The sequence below is a fragment of the Podarcis raffonei genome, chromosome 7 (genome assembly GCF_027172205.1).
Source record: "Podarcis raffonei isolate rPodRaf1 chromosome 7, rPodRaf1.pri, whole genome shotgun sequence".
NCBI lineage: Eukaryota > Metazoa > Chordata > Lepidosauria > Squamata > Lacertidae > Podarcis > Podarcis raffonei.
The window spans coordinates 25,354,793-25,378,901 of NC_070608.1; the positions used below are offsets into that span (position 1 = coordinate 25,354,793).

Genomic DNA, 24,109 nt, shown 5'->3' on the forward strand with positions numbered 1-24,109 from the left:
TAGCGCCAGACTAAGTCCCGCCCTTCGCTGCTTTACGTACTTAAAGGGCCAGAGTCCTACCGCCGCGTCCACCTCGTGAAAAGCTGCAGTGCGTTCTTGTGCATGAGTCCGCAAAGGTTAATTCCTGTCGTGCTGCGGCCCACGGGGCTTATTCCAGGTAAATGCATCTAGAGTGGCGGCCGTAGGCTACCCACCTGTGAGCGCTGAACTCAGTGGGCTTACCTCTGAGTAGACATGCAAAACATAGGATTGCGCTGCTAAAGGATTGGCGTCACATTTCTGTTGATTTCATAAAATTTATGCGCCGTTTGACTGTTAAAAAAAGAAACCAGCCTCAAAGTGGTTTACAAAAAGATAAAACAATACCATAGAGATAAACTTAGTTATACTTAAAATATGCAGAAGTTAAAATGCAAAAGCAGGTTAAAATCACCTCAACTTTCTAAGGGTCTGGGTAGGCTTGTCTACACAGGAATGTTTTAGCAGGTGCCTAAAAGAGTACAATGAAGAGACTCCTGTTTGATCTCAATAGGCAGGGAGTTCCAAAGTGTAGGCACAGCTGCATTAGGGTAAAGGTAAAGGACCCCTGGATAGTTAAGTCCAGTCAAAGGCGACTATGGGGTGTGGCACTCATCTTGCTTTCAGGCCGAGGGAGCCGGTGTTTGTCCACAGACAGCTTTCCGGGTCGTGGCCAGCATGACTAAACCACTTCTGGTGCGGTGGGACACCATGACGGAAGCCTGAGCTCATGGAAACGCCATTTACCTTCCCACCGGAGTGGTACCTATTTATCTACTTGCACTGGCATGCTTTCGAACTGCTATGTTGGCAGGAGCTGGGGCAGAGCAACAGGAGCTCACCCCGTCACAGGGATTCGAACCGCTGACCTTCTGATCGGCAAGACCAAGAGGCTCAGTGGTTTAGGCCACAGTGCCACCTGCTTCCCACCGGGTGTCCCGCATCCCGCGTCACAGCTGCATTAAACGATCAAGTTCTTACAAATGCGGAACGGGTATTATGTGGCAGCTGTAGGAGTGCCGGTTCTGCCAATCGCTGCATATAGGATTGTTATCGCATGGGTAAACTGGCCCCAAGTTGTTAAGAGCTTTATATACTAATAGTTACACCTTGAACCTGGCCCAGTAGCAAACTGGCAAACAGAGCAGATCTCTGAGCATGGGTGTTAATACGCTGACAAGGCCTCATTCCTGTCAGCGGTTGTCCTGTGGCAGTCAGTACCAATTGCAGCTTCCGGATCAAGTACAAGGGAAGCCCCACATAGAGCTCATTGCAGTAATCCAGTAACCAACGCATGAACTAGTGTGGCAAGGTTTTCCTGGTCCAGGAATGGCTGTAAGCTGTCGAACCAGCCACAGTTGGTCAAAGGCATTATTTGAGCCTCCAGTGACAGAGCTGGATTCAGAAGCACCCCTAGATTGCACACCTGCCCCTTCCAGGGTTGGCAGCTGACCAGTTTCTCAGACACAGGAGCTACTCATCCGCAGTGGAATCAGATGTTAGCATTCTCCCAACTCCCTACTGAATTTAGCTAATCTCCGAATGTATCCAGTTGCCAATGTGCTTGCTAAGAACTCCTGATCTTATTTTCCATGTTCCATACTAAATTTTCCACGTTACATTTAACATGCACACATCAGACATTGCAATACTTTGCATGTCTTTTGGAGGTTAGCTCCACTGAATTCAATGGGACATACTCCACTCCTGTGTAGACATGCATAGGGGCTGCACTATTAAACAAAGGATGGACACTGAATTGTTTTTCCTTATATTAAAGTAAAACTATTCCTAAATTCACCTTATTTCAATAAATTGAGAAGGGCTGTAAAATGATGATAGTGGCATAACATTCCTCTTGTCATCAGTTGCTGCTTCCTGCATGTCACAGAATGTTCCTGTCAGTTTATTCTAAGCATATTAACTGCCCACACACATCACAGGGGGTGATATAAGACTTCCCAGCAGTGCTCCAGAAAACAATTATTCCAATGGATGGCATGTGTGCTGTACTGCATGTTTTGCCAAGGCAAAGGTGTATGAGCAGCATGGATAAGGGAATGACATTTACGTACTACTGCCCAAAGTAAATTTTGGACCAAACCCAACCAAATCGTTCATTCCTGCCATCAGAACACAGTCGAAAGATTCATGTTAGATTTAATGTATGTTGGCCCCAAGCTAATGCATAAAAATAAAGTGCACCTCAGTTTAAGCCTTGAGACACCTCAAATCAAACATCCCCTTTCAGATATCTTAGCACAGCCTTCTCCAACTTGGTGCCCTCCAGATGTTTTGAGCATGCTGGCTGGGCCTCGTGGAGCTGTAGTCCAAACCATCTGAAGGGTCCCAGGTTTGAGAAGACTGCGCTAGCACTTCTTCCAGCCTAAAGCTTCATCATTTTATTTTATGTATTCAACTTATAAGTTGCCTCATGGAAAATATTCTACACAGTAAAACAGACAAAATTAAAACAAACCATGCAACATCTCCATAAAACCATAAATCAATGAAAGCTAACCTGGCAATAATATAACAATAAAATCCGGCCATAAAATCCCACGTAGCCAGACACAAATGAAAACCTTAGCAACCAGTCCTGAAAAACTCAGTCCAGCTGCAAAAGCTAAGAAACGCCCAAATTGCCTTTCTTCTGCAGAGACTAGAATAAAATGAAGTATTCTGCCTAGTGCCTCAGGTGACATGGATGACATATTTAAAAGATATTAATGCCTGGGATAACAATAAATACATATTTTCCTGGCGCCTAAAATGAACTCCGTACCACCTGAGATTGTGTGTGGGCTTGTCCACATTAAAGCATTGTTGAGCTGTTAATTCATTTACCCTTCACAGAATTAGACCAGATTAGTCCTCACCTGCACCTATTTGAACCCATATATGAGGAGCAACTCATACTTCTCTTTTGTGTTTGTCTCTGCCTTCTAATTTGTTGATTTTGTTATGTTGTATGACTACTGGCAGGGTATGTGTGTGGATAGCTGCTTGCATACTTCGAGTTTTTTGTTTTTTAAACCCACCCAGGAAGTGTGCAAAAGCACATAGTCAGGCAACTGTAAAATAAATTGTGCATTTTTCTGGTTTTGTGAAAATTTAAGGGATCAAAAGAATATAAAACTATGTTCCTAGCAATTGTAAATTTTTAGCACACATGATTTTTTTTAATTGCTGCAATAACTGGTGCAGAAATTTTTCATGCACTTTGATGGTACAGTTTTCTGGTTTTGTGCAAATCTGAGGAATATAAAATAAGACTCCATTCAGGACCGTGCTGGAAATATGAACAATGCTGGAAAATAATTACAGTGGTACCTCGGGTTAAGTACTTAATTCGTTCTGGAGGTCCGTTCTTAACCTGAAACTGTTCTTAACCTGAAGCACCACTTTAGCTAATGGGGCTTCCTGCTGCTGCCGCTGCACGATTTCTGTTCTCATCCTGAAGCAAAGTTCTTAACCCGATGTAATATTTCTGGGTTAGCAGAGCCTGTAACCTGAAGTGTATGTAACCTGAAGCGTATGTAACCCAAGGTACCACTGTATAAGCATAGAGGAAGTAGGGGCCATGGGAAGAGGAGTAAACCGGAATTTACAGGAGGGAAACATTGAGACAGGTCTTCTTTGAGGGAAACATCATGTGGATGACACAACCCTGCAGGAGGGCAGGGCAGAGATGTTTTACTGCCATATTGTGATGTGAGAAGTTCTTTTATCCCACACTGTTTCCCAAATTATGCTCCCACAGAACACTGAGGTGTTTCACCAGTAAAATCAGGCAGAGGTTGGCTTTTCCCAATCAGCAGAAAAAATAGCTAATGGCTAGATTTATTTTTTCCCCAAATCTCATTTTTTTCCATACAATATCTTAATATATAATAATATGACCATAATATAATATGACATCATATTATCTACTATTAACATTGTTCCTAGTATGAAAGATGGCATTAAAGAATATTTTTGGTGTTTTGCAGAGAGCACTATGCTATCCAGGTGCTCTGCAAACTGAGAAAGTTAGGGAATCATTGCTATAATGTTAATTGTTGTGACAGCCTCAACTAATGGGAATCACATGAAAACATTTTGGGGGAGGTTTTTTTTAAAAAATAAATGAATAAATCTGACTTCTAACATTATTTTTCTTCCTGTCACTCTCCACAGGAGTGCAGCAAGTGAAGGATATGCTGTTTTGTTCCCTCTTGTTGCCTGGGGTGACATGGCATAAACAGCAGATGGAATTAAAGAGAGCACATGAGTGGCATTTACACAGGTTCTAATGAGATAAGAGTCATTCTGCCTGTGTTTGATGCAAATGTATTCATTGTTAATACTGTTAATGCTCGCTTATCTTGCACCTGGTATCATGTATTATAAAAGTTTTGCATAAATATTTGCAGGTGATCTAGCCAAACAACACAAACTCTTCCAACAGGGAAAAGTAAGCAAGGCTATGTGCTTCTACAGGAAGGACTGTGTATACCAAAACAGAACAATCCTTTGCATGTCTGTTGAGAAGTCGGGCATTGTTCGGTTCAGTGGAACTTTCCCCCTAGGTGTCTGTAGGATTCCAGCTTAAAAGTCCTGTTTAGACAAAGATATATCAGTGCTGTTTTGCAAAGTGCAGCGAAACAGTGTACTGTATTGTGTTATTTCAGAAAAAGTGTCCGTTGTTAGCTGAATGCTGTGGTTCTTGCACAAGAGAGTCAAATTTACCTGAACTGCACAGTGTAAATTTGCTGGTAAATGATTGAACCCCACCTACAAAATAGTGACAGTCTGGAAGCAACAGAGGTTTTTAACTAGTTCATGAATGACTGAGGCTTAGGGTTGAGCAGTGAGGCCAGGTTTGCTGGTGACACCAAACAATTTGGTAAAAAAATTGGGATTGTAAAGAACTTCAAAGGATTTATGCAGGTGTAAAGTGATGGAGAGTGGAGCAGAAATCCATAAATACACATAATCACTGGTGGAGTGTGTCAGAAGTGACTGACCAGGAAAGTGATCTTGGGGTAATGGTGGCTAGCTTGAAAAAAGTTATGCCAGGTGTTGTAAACAAAATCTGCCCTTTTTTCCTTATGGGGTATCCAAGGGCCCATATAGAGTCCTTACATACCCTATTGGTAGGAGAAAATAACAGCCAGAGAATATTGAGAAGGAAAGCAGCTAGTAAGCCTGATCTTTATTGATCTGTTGCAACAGGGTGCTCCCCTCACACACAGGAAAGGAGGAGGAACCCAGAACAATGGCGCGCAAGGCCTTATATAGACATTTTAAATTCCCTGCCCTGGAGCTCAAGACCACCCCTCCATTTTGTTGTTTAGTCGTTTAGTCGTGTCCGACTCTTCGTGACCCCATGGACCAGAGCACGCCAGGCACCTCTGTCCTCCACTACCTCCCGCAGTTTGGTCAAAGCCCCTCCATACATCATACCTACATCACAGAAAGGGATCTGAGTGCTTTGTTTACCTCCTTCTGCCAGGTTACCTGTTTAATGGTCACTTGATTGGATTATCTGGGGAGCCTGGCCAGTCTTTTGTAATGATAAATACTTAGTTCCTGGGCCAGGTCACAGGCTCACACCCTATTCATATCTTAAATGTGCCCTTAAGACAGGATTTGTGAGGAAAAAGACAATTGGGAGGTTTCCCACTTTGAACTTGCAGAGAAAACATTTGCTCAGTTTGGGAATCAAAATGGTTTCAGGTTGGTCTTCCTGTGCTGATCTATGTACGTGCTTGGTTGGTACACTTATGAACATTCAACATATATCTAAGACCTCAAAATTCCTATCAACAGGCAATGTGAAAAAGGGAAATGCCATGTCAGGAATCATTAGTAAGGAGATCAAAATATAAAACTTAGAATCATAGAATCATAGAGTTGGAATAGACCACAAGGGCCATCGAGTCCAACCCCCTGCCAAGCAGGAAACACCATCAGAGCACTCCTGACATATGGTTGTCAAGCCTCTGCTTAAAGACCTCCAAAGAAGGAGACTCCACCACACTCCTTGGCAGCAAATTCCACTGTCAAACAGCTCTTACTGTCAGGAAGTTCTTCCTAATGTTTAGGTGGAATCTTCTTTCTTGTAGTTTGGATCCATTGCTCCGTGTCCGCTTCTCTGGAGCAGCAGAAAACAACCTTTCTCCCTCCTCTATATGACATCCTTTTATATATTTGAACATGGCTATCATATCACCCCTTAACCTCCTCTTCTCCAGGCTAAACATGCCCAGCTCCCTTAGCCGTTCCTCATAAGGCATCGTTTCCAGGCCTTTGACCATTTTGGTTGCCCTCCTCTGGACACGTTCCAGTTTGTCAGTGTCCTTCTTGAACTGTGGTGCCCAGAACTGGACACAGTACTCCAGGTGAGGTCTGACCAGAGCAGAATACAGGGGCACTATTACTTCCCTTGATCCAGATGCTATATTCCTATTGATGCAGCCCAGAATTGCATTGGCTTTTTTAGCTGCCGCATCACACTCTTGGCTCATGTCAAGTTTGTGGTCAACCAAGACTCCTAGATCCTTTTCACATGTAGTGCTCTCAAGCCAGGTGTCACCCATCTTGTATTTGTGCCTGTCATTTTTTTTGCCCAAGTGCAATACTTTACATTTCTCCCTGTTAAAGTTCATCTTGTTTGTTTTGGCCCAGTTCTCTAATCTGTCAAGGACGTTTTGAAGTGTGATCCTGTCCTCTGGGGTGTTAGCCACCCCTCCCAGTTTGGTGTCTTCTGCAAATTTGATCAGGATGCCCTTGAGTCCATCATCCAAGTCGTTGTTAAAGATGTTGAATAAGACCGGGCCCAAGACAGAACCCTGTGGCACCCCACTAGTCACTCTTCTACAGGATGAAGAGGAACCATTGATGAGCACCCTTTGGGTTCGGTCAGTCAGCCAGTTACAAATCCACTGAGTGGTAGCATAGTCAAGACCGCATTTTACCAGCTTCTTTACAAGAATATCATGGGGCACCTTGTCGAATGCCTTGTTGAAATCAAGGTATGCTACATCCACTGCGTTCCCTTCATCTACCAGGCTTGTAATTCTGTCAAAAAACGAGATCAGGTTAGTCTGACATGACTTATTTTTCAGAAATCCATGCTGACTATTGGTGATCACAGCATTCCTTTCTAGGTGCTCACAGACTGTTTGCTTAATGATCTGCTCCAGAATCTTCCCTGGTATTGATGTCAGACTGACTGGGCGATAATTATTTGGGTCCTCTCTTTTCCCCTTTTTGAAAATAGGGACAACATTTGCCCTCCTCCAGTCTGCCGGGACTTCGCCTGTTCTCCAGGAATTCTCAAAGATGACTGCCAGTGGTTCTGAGATCATCTTACCACAATCTTAATAACTATATAAATTTATGGCATGATCACACTTGGAATACTGTGTATAGTTCTGGTTGTTGCATCTCAGAAGCAATTTTGTTAGGTACCTCCTAATCTCGAAGCTGAGGCTCCAATACTTTGGCCACCTCATGAGAAGAGAAGACTCCCTGGAAAAGACCCTGATGCTGGGAAAGATGGAGGGCACAAGGAGAAGGGGACAACAGAGGACGAGATGGTTGGACAGTGTTCTCGAAGCTACAAACATGAGTCTGACCAAACTGCAGGAGGCAGTGGAAAACAGGAGTGCCTGGCATACTCTGGTCCATGGGGTCACGAAGAGTCGGACACGACTAAACGACTAAACAACAACAACAATCTCGAAGCAGTGAGAGATTTCAAGGACGCCGGCTCATATTAGAGGTTCAGCTTCCTTAGAATGAAGGTCACTGGAGAGGGTGGTGTCTTTGTGATACTAGTTTTACTTAGACACATATTCAGACTGAGCATAAGAAGCAATGGTCCCCAGCATTAGCACAGACCTTGCTCTCCTATTAGGTTTCCAAGCGGGTCCCAAAGTCATATCTTTTGATGAAGCATGGAGAGAAAGTCCAGGCAGGGACTCTTCCCAGGGCAGTCCAAGACAGGACTGACCCCAGATGTCCTCTTTCACTTGCCAGTGACTTGACTTCCAGCCAAGGGAGGGCTGAAATCCTGCCCCATTTAGTCCTGAACTGTTTAGTCTTGTAAAGAGATGCTTAACAATCTTGGCTAGAGCCAGGGAGACTGGATTTACCAGTGTAGTACTGTAGTCTGTTTCTGCAGAAACCCATCTTATAAATATAAAACCACTATATATGCAACCCCAAGCTAACCACCCCAGGCTAGCCACCCAGCCTATAGCAATATTTTGGAGATGGAGATGGAGATGGAGCAGGAACTATGGCCTTTCCCCAAAATTAGTAGAGAGGTGTCTTTCTCCCAGATGATGTCATCTGATGAAGCTGAATTGTGTGAGATTCAGGATTGACCAAAGGAAAAGCATCTTCACACACTATATGGTTGAACTATGGAATTTGCTACCAATTTAGATGGCTTTAAAAGGGAATTGGACAATATTCAGGGCAGATCAGACTATCAAAGGCTACTTCCTGTCCATGGTGACTATATGGTGATCGCTCAGTCGGTAGAGCATGAGACTCTTAAACTCCAGAGTCGTGGGTTTGAGTCCCCTGTTGGGCAAAAGATTGCAGGGGGTTGGATTAGCTTGACCCTCTTGGTCCCTTTCAAGTCTACAGTCCTGTGATTCTGTCTTTGCATAGCAGTTGCTGGAGAGCAACAGCGGATGAGAGCTATTGGTCTCAGGCCCTGCTTGTGGGCTTTCCAGAACCATCTGGCTGCTCACTGTAAGAAGCAGCTGGATGAAACAGGTCTTTCATCTGATCATGCAGGACTTTACTTATGTTTATAAGTTCATAAGTATCCTTTCAAAAGATAGATGAGGGAGTTCGCTGCAAGCTGGGATGAGGGGGCTCAATCACAATTTCCAAAGCCTTGTGCACCACTCACTGAAAGAGATTAATTAAGCACATACATGAATATTTGTTTAATTCAGATAAATGATACAGGCTACATATTTTAGCTTTTATTAATGTGATTCCTTAAGGGCACTTTTTAAGTCAACTAAGGCTAAGTGCGCATTAGCTGATTAAAATGTAGCAAGGGTGTTTCGCCCACGTTGCCTTTGAAGTCACACAGGAGAGGGGGCAGGGATGTCTTCACCCAATGCACATTATGTCATTTGATTCCCCATGCAAGCACCCAAAACTATTCAGTGAAGCAGTCGTCTGTGCATATTGTTGTCATCTGCACACACGCTACAGGTGTCTCAAATGTACACACCTCAGCTTAACCACAGCTTATGTTTTTAAATCAGATGGAAGCTGGTTTAAAGGAAAATGCACCGAATAGCGGTGTTTTTCAAGAAACTACAGGATACATATGGATTGTGGCTAATGTCACGTGAACACCAGTAGTAAGAGTACACTAGAACTGGAATAAATTGTGATATATGCACAGCCTAGCACTGCAATCCTAAAGCCAATTACTGGGAACTCAATGGAATTTACTTTCGAGTAGACGGGTGTGTGAAAATGTTGTAGCAGGAAATGTACAGAGCTATTGAGAATATTCTAGCAGATTCTTTATTCAGCACTGCAGTCCTGGTACTTACTGAACCTTCTTTTTCATATCCAAAACTTAATCCACCCACCCACTCTCCCCCCTCCCTTCTCCACCTAACATAGATTTCTACTAACTGGTGTTTTTAAAGCCTTTCTCAGCATTGTTAAAAAAATACTAGTATGAGATCCCAAGCATTATGCTCTGCTGAGTGCGCATTGTGAATGGCCCTCCAAACTGTGCGCAAGGGTGGGGAGGGGAGGCTCGATAACCTAAATGCACTGATGACAAAACACCCTTAGACATCCCAGTGGGGGGAAGAAAGCATTTAAGTAAACAGTGATTTATGGCGACTCTGTGGGTGCTGCTGAAACAGACAAATTATTGAACGCCTTAAAGGAAAAAACAGAGGTCTGCTGGGAGATTGACGATTAAAAGCCACAGGGAAGTAAATCTTTTTTCACCAGAATGGGAAAGTGTGCTTTTAGGCCCAGGAAGCAGGTCAATACAGGTCAATGCTTGAATTGGAAACATTAAGCCAAGCAACTCCTCTGCCCCTTTTGTTTCGTCGTCCCCCCACCCCCTCGCTTGATCCTCCACCATTGGCAACCAACTGAAACCGGTTTGATATTATTTTGGTATTGCAGAGCCCCCAACAGAGGTTATTAAGTTTGGATAGTTACACAGTAAGACTCCACAAAAGCTTGTGCCACAATTTTATTTACTTATTTATAGTTTGCACTTCCATCGTGAGGCCCCAAGCGGGTTACATACAGCTCAGTACAATTAAACCATGTAATTTTGTTGACACCCAAAATCCTGTGTGGAAAGGTGCATCTTGACCTGGATACCTCAGTCAGTAGAGCACTCTTAATCTCAGGGTCATGGGTTCAAACTCCACACTGGCCAAAGGATGCCAACATTTCAGGGAGTTGGACTAGATGAGCCTTGTGTTCCCTTCCAATTCTACAGTTCTATGACCTGACACTGATTATATACAGTGATGAAGCCAAATATGCCTCAGATGGGAGGGCATTCCGCAATTTGGGGGCCACCACAGAAAAGACCCTCTCACAAAACTTCGCATAGCGTCAGAACTGCTAGCAGGGTCATCCTTGCAGGTCTATATTGGAATAGCTTCCAAAACAACTACTCTATTCCCAACTCAGGAGTGGAAAGCGAAATACCAGTGGACAACAAAAGAGGTTTAAAAATACTCTCAAAGCAAATCTTTAAAAATGTAACATAAGCACTGATAACTGGGAAACACTGGCCTGTGAGCGTTCCAGTCGGAGAACAGCCTTTACCAAAGGTGTCATGGACTTGGAAAAAGCATAAACTCAGGGCGAAAAAGGAGAAAAGAGCTAAGAGAAAGTCATGTTTGACAAACCCTCACCGTGATCAACTCTTGCCTGGAAACCTATGTCCCCACTGTGGAAGGACATGTGGATCCAGAATTGGCCCCCTACAGTCACTTACGGACTCACTGTTAAGACCACGTTCATGGAAGACAATCTTACTTTGCTATGATTGGTCGCCATAGAAGAAGATTGGAAGAGGCACTCCTTCAGCTATTTGAGACCCAAGTTGTTTAGGATTTTGCCTCTCAACACAATCACCTTGAATTGGTATTATCTAATAAACACATTCTTTTTTAAGGTGCTACCAGACACTTCATTTTTAACAGGATGATTTCTGAGCCAAACACAAACGTATAGACAGAGGTAAAGATAAAACCATTAATCCTTACTGAGTGAAACCTAGCTTTTAATTTCTATGGCATTGTTTTTCAGATTGTTTATCCTAGGAACGATGGGGTTCTTCAGATGCTTTTCAGGGTACCTTGCTGAGAAGGCCAGAAAACTGGACTAGCTGTCTTGACACTGCTCTCCTGCGCATGTCTACACAGAAGTAAGTCCCATTTGAGCCTGGGGAGATGTAGCCTCTGGAAATGTGTATAGGATTTGCAGCCTTGAATTAAAAAAACTTGCCTGGTAACCATGGGCCAAGTATACAGTCCAGTGGAGCATGGATCTCTTCATCCTTCCTCTCTGCTACTTGGAAGAAGGCCACATTTGGCTATTTGTGTTTCCATCCTGGTTGCAGAGGAGCATTAAAATGCTGGCTACTAGCTACTCAGCAGGCTAGTAAGAAAATATGTCAGACTAATGAGAACATGGGAATTGGATCCATGCATTAACTACTGAAAGTGTGATTAGTCTGCTCCAACAGAGGAGGTGCTATAAGGCATCTTGCCAGTTGTTTAAAGCTTGCTTGTTTCTCTGTCCAAGCTAAGCAACTTCTTCTCAGTCTTCCCATTTCTTTCTTCCTCTTCGCTAAAGTCAGGCTGTATAATGTTGCTTGCAGTGTGCTGTTGCAGTAACCTAAGCAGTAGTTGCACTGTGTATGAGGCTGACTCCTCTGTCAGTAATACTAGCATTCTGCTAAGAAGTTCATTAATTTACGGGGATTTGGTGTGAGCTGTGAGGAAGCCAACTCTGCTTATGATACCAGATTGTTTAGGGCGGCTAAAACAGAAAGGGATTGCTGATAACCCCAAAAGGATCTTCCCAGACTGTGTAAGAAAGTGCAAACTGATGCATATTGGGACAAAAAAAAAAATCTGATAACTTGACATACACACTAATAGGGCCTGGAACAAGAGCTTGGGGTTGTAGTTGGCAGCTGTGAAAGAGACAGATTGGCATGCTAGGGATCATTAGGAAAAATATTGAAAACAAAACAGTCAAAATCATAATGCCAGCATAAAAATCCATGGTGCAACTGCACTTGGAATACTGTGTACCGTCTCTCTTGGTGATATCTCATGGCTCAGGAGCACTGCTTGTAACTACTAGAACATCCTCCCAGTTGAGATTTGACAGACACCCTCCTTGCTAAACTTTGGGTGTGTGACCAATATTTTCTTATTTCAGCAGGCATTTTAAGGTAGCTTCCGGCTTTATGATGCATTTTTACTGGCCTTTATTGTTTGAATTGTTGGAATTTTTTTGTAATTTTATGTACACTGCTTAGTATTGTTAATAGGTAAAGGTAAGGGGACCCCTGACAATGAAGTCCAGTCGTGTACGACTCTGCAATTGTGGCGTTCATCTCGCTTTAAAGGCCAAGGGAGCCGGCGTTTGTCCGCTTCTGCAGACAGTTTTTCCGGGTCATGTGGCCAGCATGACTAAGCCGCTTTTGGCAAAACCAGAGCAGCACACGGAAACTCCATTTACCTTCCCGCCGGAGTGGTACCTATTTATCTACTTGCCCTGTGCGCTTTCAAACTGCTAGGTTGGCAGGAGCAGGGACCAAACAACAGGAGCTCACCCCATCACAGGGATTCGAACCGCGACCTTTCAAGTGGCAAGCCCAAACGGCACAGTGGTTTAACCTACAGCGCCACCCGCGTCCCTAGTATTGTTAATAACTGATACGTAAATACTTCAAATAAATAAAGTTCTGCCTCACCTCTAAAAGGATATTGTAGAGCTGGAAAAGGTTCAAAAAAGATGTTGTTATATTATAAATGTTGTTATAATAATAATATTGTTCTGAAGACATCTCAGTGAATCTGAATGCAAAACAAACTTGCACCCGGAAGTTATATTTTACCTCAGCTACATTCCTCTTTCTGGTTTAAATTGTCTTCAGCTCCCTAATAAAGCTATTAGTTTTGTTAAAACAAGATGAGACAGTAGCATTCCAGTTAAATATCACTTCTCATATTAATATGTTAGTCTATGATGTACTTTAATTTCCTCAGGGACAAAGAGTGTTGTTACAAAGCATTGTGGTTATATAGCTGTTATGTACTGTAAAAGTATGAGTCAGTAGTCCTTTAAAAGGTTAACAGACCTTTTTGTTCCAGGGTGTTCTATCTAGGAAAAAAAAAGTACTGTAAACCAAACAACTGAAACAACTAAAACTAAATCCTTTGGTATTCAAGCACGATATAATATATCAATCAAAAAACAATAATTTGATGTCTGACATTCTTCAAAGGTAAATTATATTTTGGTAAAAACAATGCAGCGTCTCACACAAGATATGCGTGGTTGAAGCTTGTATTGTTTTGGAGGCCTGTCTGTTTATGAGAAGCTTGTAAATGAAGACTAGTTTCAACCATGCAAGCAGAGCTGTAAAATGATCATGGCTGCGGGCTGCTTACACAACTGTACATTTGAAGCACATTTCCTTCCTCTCAAAGGATCCTGGGAACTTTAGTTAAAGGTGCTAGGAATTGTAGCTCTGTGAGGGGTAAACTACAGTCCCCAGGAATTTGGGGGGTGGGTGGGTATGTCCTTTAAATATATGTTATGCAGTGCTTTATTTCTAAAAAAAAATGTTTAGGGGTACTCTCATTTTCCTACTCATATTGAAATACTGCCCCGCAATGAGGCCAAACTTAGATTCACAAAATGTTTAGGGGGTATGCCTACCCCCAGAAAAAAGCACCAATGTTATGTATGCAGCCATGATCATACATGGACATAGCATGAGCAAGGGAGAAGCACACACAAAGTGTGTGAAAGGCTTTACTGTCCACTGATGATAAACAGGCAGAATGAGCAAGCCTGATTTTCATTTCAAACCAGCTTTCCTGTTCAGTTCTGGGTAATTGGCAGCAGTAAAATCCCAGGCATTCTCCCGTCATGTTAAGTAAACGTGTGGCATGTGTATGCAGGGATGAACATGTCATCACCACACCAGTTGACATTTTCCACAGTTGAGCAATACATTTATTATGACCAATTGAAATGCCATGAAGTAATGAGCAAGCACTCATTGTCTTCTTTCTTTCTTTCTTTCTTTCTTTCTTTCTTTCGGACCAGTTTTGCTTTCTTATAGGCCTTTGTTTTGTTTTTTTACATGTCCTGGAAAATCAAGATGCTGAAACACGTGGGGAGTCTCCACTGATACAGGGGCAGCTGACCATTTCAGATAGGTGCCCTCCAACTTATGGAATGTATAGTTAAACTGTGGAACTCATTCCCACAGGAGGCAATGATGGCCACCTACTTGGATGGCTTCATTTATAAAATTTATAAAATGAAAAATGTGCTGTGGGAGGGGGCGGGGTTATTGGGCTTTGTTGTTGTTCTATGTATTTTGTGGTTTTTATATTGTAAATTTACGTTGCTATCTGCCCTGAGATCTGCAGAGGGAGGGCGGTATACAAATTTAATTTAAAAAAAATAAAAGAGGATTAGACAGATTCTTGAAGGATTTGTCCATCAATCTCAAGTGCTGTTGTTCTCAGGAGCTAACTGCTTTTGGGCTTCCCATCGGCAACTGGCCACTGTCAGAACAGGATGCTGGACTAAATGGACCACTGGCCCTCACACAGCTTGTTCTCATGATGGTGATGAAAATGACAATTTGGAGGTTGGGGGGAATAGAGCTAGCACATTCATCTTTGTGGCTGTGATAAGAATTTTAAGGTCTTAGATATGTAATAAATGTTCATAAATGTACCAAGCAAACACGTACATAAATATATAAACCACATGTCTGAAAACCCCACAGAAATAAAGTCCTGAACAAATTGACCTCAATTATTTCTCTGCAAGGTCAAAGTGGGAAACCTCCCCATTGTCTTTTTCCTTCACAAATCCTGTCTTAAGGGCACATTTAAGATATGACTAGGGTGTGAGCCTGTGACCTGGCTCAGGAACTAAGTATTTATCATTACAAAAGGCTGGCCAGGCTCCCCAGCCAATCCAATCAAGTGACCATTAAAGAAGGTAACCTGTCAGACGAGATAAACACGTCACTCACATTTCTGCTGTAGACCGCCTTTTCTGTGATGTAGGTATGATGTATCTGGGGGGTGGTCTTAGGTTACACCCCTTCTGTGATGTATGTATGATGTATGGAGGGGTGGTCTTGAGCTCCAGGGCAGGGAATTTAAAATGTCTATATAAGGCCTTGTGCGCCATTGTTCTGGGTTCCTCCTCCTTTCCTGTGTGTGAGGGGAGCACCCTGTTGCAACAGATCAATAAAGATCAGGCTTACTAGCTGCTTTGCTTCTCAATATTCTCTGGTTGGCCTCTGTTATTTTCTCCTACCAATAGGGAACCTACGTAAGGACTCTATATGGGCTCTTGGATACCCCATAAGGGGAAAAAAGAGCAGATTTTTGTTTACAACATGGCCTACCAAGAGAGCTATGGCCTTCCAGGACTTTAAATTGTGTTATAGGCCTCTATACAAGTAGAGGAGGCTCCCTTGCTCACACTTTTGCCCTCCAGCTCATGTGGGGTGGCATAGGGAGGCAGAGCTTCTTGGCACAACTCACCCCAGCTCTCCTCCACATGATGCTACTTCTGTGGGGAGTCCTAACTCCTGAAGAAAGTTATGTTATGGTGGTAATAGTCCTGGCATAGCACAGCCACCTGGCATGGCATGCCTGCCATCTCTCCTCCCCACCCCCTAATACTGTTGTCTTTTTATAGAAGACACGTAACAAGTGCTCGCTCTATCTCCCGGAGCCTGAGAAGCAAACGGACTTCCAGATTTTAATGGAAAGCTACAACACGTCAGTGAACCGTAGCTAACGAATGCAGAACATGGCAATTATTGCACATGGAAGTTGGAGCAAGGGTTTTTTTGGGGGGTTTTTTTTAACACTTGGAGTGTGAAGTTTTCCTTCTGCCAGACCTTAGACTGCACTTTGCACAGGCTTTTTGTCATTAAAATACTCTTATGTAAGCCTAATTGACACAGTTAAAAGAGCTATTACTCACAGATGTCTGTTGCTATAGTAATGGGGGAGAAAGGCAGAATGCTCTTCACCCTTCTCAAAATAATAGACATTATCATATGTAAAGGCATTGTGTCTTTTTTTTTGTAAAGCTCCTCTTCAGAAGCTAGGCACTTTGTACATGTTGTAACAAGGATGAACCCTCATTAAGGAGTTCATAATAATTTTTAACACCTGCCAAAATGATGGAGAGGGAGAATGAATGCAAGTGTAAATCATAATGTTCCAGGATACAGTATATGCTTTTCTAGTGATCTCAACTTTTTTTTTAATGGGGGTTTTAGGAAATCAGCATTGTTCCCATGGAATTGAAATTAGTATCAAAAGCTCCAGAAAGAGAAAACGTGGTATTATTTTATGTGGGGGTTTTTAGCCTCTCCTTTTCCCCTCACAAAGTGGTTCAACAATCAGTCCCTCTTCCCAAGGAATTCTGGGAACTGTAGCTCTGTGAGGGGAATAGGGGTCTCCTAACAACTCTCAGCATCCGTAAAGTCACAAATGTGGGTGAAACATTGTGTAAAGTATGGCCGTCCTGTGTACATGTCCTGTGTACATGTGAAACCTGAGGGAGCCCAGGACCCTAGCCATTTGGTAACTTTCTTCCACCAACACTGCCGCCAACCTGTCTGCTATTGCCCCTGGAATACAGCATTAAAAAATGGATAGCTGTGAATATATTTTTGCTTTCATCTTTATTGTCCTGGGGAAACTCTACTGGTGCCCTTCCAGAATGAAACCCAATACCTTCAGCATGAAGAAAGATGCTTTGTTTTCATATATAAGATACTGAAACACATTTCAGGATCAATATCAAGTGCAAGTGCTAGTCAGACAATATTGCTTATCTTTTATTTGCAATGCAACCTACCATGTCGCTATTTACTTGTGCAAAACCTTTAATGAAACGGCTCCAAATCAGGCTGCCCAGCCAACCAGAACATGTCACTCTTGCCTTAACTTTTCTTCCATGCTACAAATGGGTAAGCAGTTGGAGGAAAATACAGGTTGAGGCAGGCCCCATCCATCCAGGCTTTTAAATGAGTTTTAGAAGTCTCATCATTTCAGGTTGCATTTTTTGCTTGAAGGATTTGTTGTGCAGCGTTTTTGAAACTGTTTCAGAATTTGTAATGCCAACACGTGCTGCTTTAACTGCTTATTTTTATTGAAGTGTAAGGTTGTATTTTATTATTGTATTATGGTGTCAGCTGCTTTGCTTTGCCCTGAACGGTGGCCTATAAATATTGAAATAAAGGAATAAAGTAGGGATTTGAACCATGGATGTAGCTAGGATTTTTGTTGGTGGGGTAGGCTTTTGTTGGGGGGGGCAGAACCTCATATTTGTATTGGCTTTTATTTTTATTGATTTAGGGGGGCAGCTGCCCCCCTGGCCATGCACATGATTTGAACCTGGGTCTATGAAGTAGGACCACTGAGAAGTGGGTACACAGACTGTATGGATGTACTGCAAGCCTTCAGTCAGCTGGACCCCCAGACTCTGAGCTCCCCCCCCTTTTTTTAAAGTAGGTCTAGTCCTCTTGGAAATAAAGTGATGGAACAAACTGTACATGTACTATTCACAGCCATTTCTGTGAGATGAGCCTTCCTGGTTTCCCCCACCTTTCAGTATTTTTAGAGTGAAGTTGGAGCTATGGGTGTTAGCAGAAAGTCAGGTTAATTTTGTTTCATTTTATTTTTCTTTCTATACTCTGTCTTCTTCCTATAACTAACTGGTGAATTCTCAGACTAAAAACAAAAAGGGAAGGGGAAAAGTAATACTGTATTTTTTAAAAAATATATATTTTTAAAAATTTCAGATGATGACAATCTGTGTTATTTTTAATAATGTCTTCTGTGGACTTTATAGCTTTGCATTAACTCTGATTCTTTACATAGAACTTGTGTTCTACTTTACCCATAGAAGCTGCATGTGTACATCACCTTCTGTTTATTACTCAGAGATTTAGAAAACGGTATCTTTGTTCCAGCTCAAGTACAATATGTTCATGCTAAGTCTATACACAGGCCTTCCATTTCAGATACTGTGGTGTGTTTTGACCTGGCAGCCCCATTAACAGCTGAGTTTGTTCTGATAGCGGGACGATGTTTGCTGTCCTTGCGAGTCTGGCAATTACATCTGCTTACACCACAGTCTGCCTGGTATTTACAATTTAATATTTGCTGCTTTCACTTTTTCAGGTTTCACTGCTAATGCTTTAAATTAAGCCACAAGGGAAGGCTTGACGCTGAAGAGCATTTTGCCTAACACCTTTCCCAAGCTGTCACTTCTGCCTTAACAATGCATTCCTGATTTTGCCACAGCTACACTACTGGTGTTTGCTAAAATCCCTGGAAGTAAAAATGCAAGTTTTAATTGTTAGATCAGCCCACTAAAACTTTGGCTGAGGACCAGTTTTAACCAGGGGGGTTAAAGGTAAAGTCTCTCTCTCTGTGTGTAGACCTGGTGTGTCGCTATACTAATGAATGAAAAAGAAAATATTAAAAATGGCCTTTCCTTCTTTTGCAGGGAGCCTTTGCTTATTAAATGTCTTTCTGTTTTATTTCTTTGAAGTGTTTATTGGCCTCTCTTCTGCTGAAGCTACCAGAGTGGCTTAAGCATAAAACAACACTGCAACCCAGCAGTTGTACTACTAATGTTTGATGAACAAGCTTACTCTCAGGTAAGTGCACAGGATTGTAGTGTACTGGTGATGTGCTGGCTAAGGGACAATAGGATTTGGTGGGTGCGCTGCTACCAATGTTTTGGTATTTTAATGATTGTATGTTTTAAAGTAGGGTTGTATTTTTTAATTGACCTTACTGATTTTATCTTTTGTAAACCGCTTTCAGGTGTATAAATTTTATGAAAGAATTTTTTTGAACTGAATAAGCAAATACAACATCAGAATGCAAAATTCTACGCTGTCATAGTGGCAGAATGCCTAAAGCAGGACAGAGTAAAGAATGGGATGTCAGTGGAACAGGGAAACAGGGAAGGAACACACAGGTCTCTTCCACACTGTGGGCACATCCCATCAGTGGCACTTCTGGAAGAATAAATGTCCCTCCCATAGACTTGCTTCAGGCAGGCTCATTGGGCTGCCTCCCAATGTCCCCTACTGTCAGGGGGTGGAGGAGGCCAAGCACCGCTTCAGTGGCCAGCTGCTGCTTCTTCTGCCATGGAAGACTGCTGAGCATGAGAGAAAAGGAGCCAATGGCCACCGCTTTTGGCTTCGTCCCCTGGCTCCTTCCAAAATGCCATGTGACGCCACATGACGCATGTGTGATGTCACCTGGCCCCTCAATCTTTGGCGCAAGTTGGCGCCTCTGTCCAGAAGTCAAGTGTTTCTCATTGCTTCCTGTACTTGGATTAGACCAGGAGTCAGCAAACTTTTTCAGCAGGGGGCCAGTCCACTGTCCCTCAGAGCTATATTTTTTTTTGGGGGGGGGAATGAATGAATTCCTATGCCCCACAAATAACCCAGCGATGCATTTTAGATAAAAACACACATTCTACTCATGTTAAAACACCACGCAGGCCCCACAAATAACCCAGAGGTGCATTTGAAATAAAAGGACACATTCTACTCATGTAAAAACGTGCTGATTCCCTGACCATCAGCGGGCCGGATTTATAAGGCGATTGGGCTGGATCTGGCCCCTGGGCCTTAGTTTGCCTACCCATGGATTAGACAACACACAGTGATCCCCCTTCCCCCTTTCAGTTTCCAACTCTGGCCAAGGGCAAGTCCTTTATATGAGCTGGAGAGAAGATTCTAGAAAATATTGGAAATACAAAATAAACTCATACAGGTGTGGATGTTGGGTTGTGTGAGGGTGAAGCAAAACAGATCAGGCGGGGTAATACCAGCCCTTTAAAACCATAAAACAGCTGTCTGCTCCTCAGCCAACAGGAATGTATGTACAATCTTTAGCAGAATAAGCTGCTTGTCTTCCTGGCCAGCTTGCCTCTGTTAATGTTGCCTTTATGGGAATCAGAGAAGTTCTGTCCACAGCAATCTAGTTGTTGCAACTCTGCAGGGATGGTAATAAATGTAATGGAAACAGGTGTCCAATGGAACGGAGAAGCAGATTCCACACACAGCTGTGTCCGCCTCGAATAAAAGTTAATTGTTTCACAGTCAGGAGGCACTGCTTAATGGACAATTGAAAATGGATCATGGTTAATGCTTCCATTAAAAAAATAAAGAAAAAAAGAGTCTTTAACTGCGTAAAAAGCAAAAACCAGGAAAAAAAATCCAATGTCACCTTAAAGAGTGACAAATGTGTTACGGCATAAGCTTTTGTAGACTAGAGTCCACTTCATCAAATGCATGGTGTTATTCTAAGTTGACAGGTGTGAGAGAGTGTGTGTGTGCGTGTGTGCGTGCACACACACACACACACACACATTTTTGGGGGAGAGGGAAATAGAGAAGCAGTGAGGTCCTTAGGAAATGAAATTCAAAGAGAAGGGATTGTGACCATTAAACCTTAAATATACGTAACAAACAGTGTGATGAAACACAAAGCAATGTTGATGAGAGCACAAATATACTGGCAGAAATTCAACAGGAAATGATGGGGAAAGATTTATATCCGTTGTCCAGAAAGGCTCCACCTACTTGTTTCTCCACCCTCAACTCTCCTTAACTGTAGGCCAAACTTCATGTTAAGGTAAGGCTATTTTCAGGGGGAAAAACATTCTGAGATGTTCCTGCCATTGATTTTTATGGCCACTGCATCAGGCCCTAAAGGCATTATTTGAGCTCTTATGCAAACAGGCAGTGCAGTGATTCCGCATAACTTGTATAAGGTTGCCAACTGTTAAAGCCCTGTGCCTTTAACAGTAGCTTGACACAAAGAAATTAAACAGGTGTGTTTTTGTCAATGCAAAAAGGCACATATTTATATACCGTATTTTTCGCCCCATAGGACGCACCGGCCCTTAAGACGCACCTAGTTTTTTTGGGGGGAAATAAAGAAAAAAAATTATTTCCCCCCCAGGTGCGGGGCTGGGGCAGGGGAAGCCCGAGCTTCCCCCAACCCCAGCCCCCAGAACAGGCTGCTATCCGCAAGCCGTGGGAGAACTGCACGACTTCGTGCAGCTCTCCCACGGCTAGCGGAGAGCTGCGCGAAGCCGGAAGCCTGAGGTGTGCTGAGCTCAGCATGCCCCAAGCTTCTGGGTGCAGGCAAGCTCTCCGCTAGCCTTGGGAGAGCTGCCTAGCGTAGAGCTGCGCGAAGCCGGACGCCTGGGGCGTGCTGAGCTCAGTGCGCCCCAAGCTTCTGGGTGCAGGCAAGCTCTCCGCGAGCCGTGGGAGAGCTGCGTGACTTCGCGCAGCTCTCCCACGGCTCGCGGATAGCTTCCTGAAGCCTGGAGAGCGAGAGGGGTCGGTGCGCACCAATCCCCCTCAGTCTCCAGGCTTCAGGGAAAGCCTGCATTCGCCCCATAGGACGCACATACATTTCCCCTTCATTTTTGGAGGGGAAAAGGTGCGTCCTATAGGGCGAAAAATACGGTATATATCTGAGGTGGGGAACCTGTGGCCATGAAGATCCTGAGCTACAATTCCGGTCATCCCTGACTACTGGCTGAGACTGGTGGAAACTGGAGTCTCAACAACATCTAAAGAGCCACAGCTCCCCTCTCCCTTCCCTGCTTTAATGTGAGGTAAAATGACTTATATATTTATGAGTCCATATTATAGTTAATATTAAAGTGGACAGAGGGATTCTGTAAAGATTCACTGACTATAAATATCTTTGCTGCCAAATCAGATAATAGTGCTTTCATGTATACCAGTGTTTCCCAAACTTCGGTCGCCCATCAGTTTTTGAACTACAACTCCCATCATCCCTAGCTAGCAGGACCAGTAGTCAGGGATCATGGGAACTGTAGTCCAAAAACAGCTAGAGACTCAAGTTTGGGAAACACTGAAGTATACAAATCCATTCAGAGAGCCCTATAGGGCATTTTGAGCATTTAAGGGCACTACACAGTCAACTTACCTGCACAATAAGATAAAGGTCATTTTCCTGAAGTACACTGGCTTCAGTTCTATAATAAGTGTACTTAAGGAAGTTTATAGAAAGGAAGTTTCCTACTCCTTCTTTGCCCCAACAGCCAAATCTTGAATAAATGAATGAACTCTCCTAGGGAGGAGAGATGGCATCACAGTGAAGCAGCAATGCAGTCCCTTGGCTTATTGTTCTCTTGCCTACGATGACCAGCCAGGTGAAGTGGGAAAAGACCTATCCATTTGTCTCTATGGCAACAGGGCAACCTCTTTGGACATGCAAATGGAAGGACTTAACTGGTTAGCTTAACAAAGGATCTAGTCGAACTGGTTCACCAGGTTTCCTCTTGTAGATTCTAACAGTCCCAGGATCACAGTGTTGGAAAGAACCCACGGGTATCATCTGGATTGCCCCCAACCTATTAAAAATATGTTTTAATATGATTTATATATATACATACTGTACCACAGTTCAGTTTAGAAATTATCAGGGTGGTTCACATGATGATAACAGCAAAATCATAAAAGATACTGCTAAATAGGACCATAAATACAGTATTAAAGCACCAATGAAACCTCGGTGGTCTGGAGGCACCTGGAGTAATGTGAATCTTACCATTGGCAGCTGGGTCTTTTCATCCTGGCATCTGGAACAGACAAAGTATAGGTTGTGAGTATATCCAGGAAGAATAGTGTTTATTTACTTTTCTGTAGGTTCAACCTGAATGATCTTCCCAAAGATCATTCCAAAATGATCTTCCAAAAACAAAACAAAAAAAATTGTCACAACATTTCTTTAAAATGTGTTAAAAGTACAACTATATATATCTATTCAAAAGTAAGCACCATTGAGCACAACGGACTGCAAGCCTAAAATATGCACATAGAGAGAAACTTCTTTCCAAAAACGGTTTTTCTAAAAATCTTCCATCACAATGCATGTGTTCAAGAGAGAGACTCTAGGCTGTCAATGATTGTTTATTCCAGTTCACTGACTTGGGCTACACAGGAAAAGAAAATCCCATCAGCCTCCCTATGCTATGTTTATATGAGTGTGTGTATACAATGACTATTTCCCAATCTGACTGGGAATCTGCCAAAACTATTAGGTATTCAGTGTTTTTTTAAAAAAATATTTTATAAAATTTACTGCATGATTGTTTTTTTAAAAACCCCACCTCAAAGCAGTTTACAGAAAGAACATATAGGACATCTGGGCTGCATCAATAGGAGTATAGCATCTAGATCAAGGGAAGTAATAGTGCCACTGTATTCTGCTCTGGTCAGACCTCACCTGGAGTACTGTGTCCAGTTCTGGGCACCACAGTTCAAGAAGGACATTGACAAACTGGAACGTGTCCAGAGGAGGGCAACCAAAATGGTCAAAGGCCTGGAAACGATGCCTTATGAGGAACGGCTAAGGGAGCTGGGCATGTTTAGCCTGGAGAAGAGGAGGTTAAGGGGTGATATGATAGCCATGTTCAAATATATAAAAGGATGTCACATAGAGGAGGGAGAAAGGTTGTTTTCTGCTGCTCCAGAGAAGCGGACACGGAGCAATGGATACAAACTACAAGAAAGAAGATTCCACCTAAACATTAGGAAGAACTTCCTGACAGTAAGAGCTGTTCGACAGTGGAATTTGCTGCCAAGGAGTGTGGTGGAGTCTCCTTCTTTGGAGGTCTTTAAGCAGAGGCTTGACAACCATATGTCAGGAGTGCTCTGATGGTGTTTCCTGCTTGGCAGGGGGTTGGACTCGATGGCCCTTGTGGTCTCTTC

General features: G+C 43.0%; 1 long non-coding RNA gene across 1 annotated transcript; it reads right to left on the reverse strand.

The window, feature by feature from the left end:
• Positions 1 to 22,148: 22,148 nt before the first annotated feature.
• On the reverse strand, positions 22,149 to 23,077 carry LOC128417235 (uncharacterized). The gene is made up of 2 exons (XR_008331419.1): positions 22,947 to 23,077; positions 22,149 to 22,749 (listed from the first exon to the last, which is right to left on the reverse strand). It is a non-coding gene; the product is annotated as an uncharacterized LOC128417235 (long non-coding RNA).
• Between the last annotated feature and the right edge of the window lie 1,032 nt (positions 23,078 to 24,109).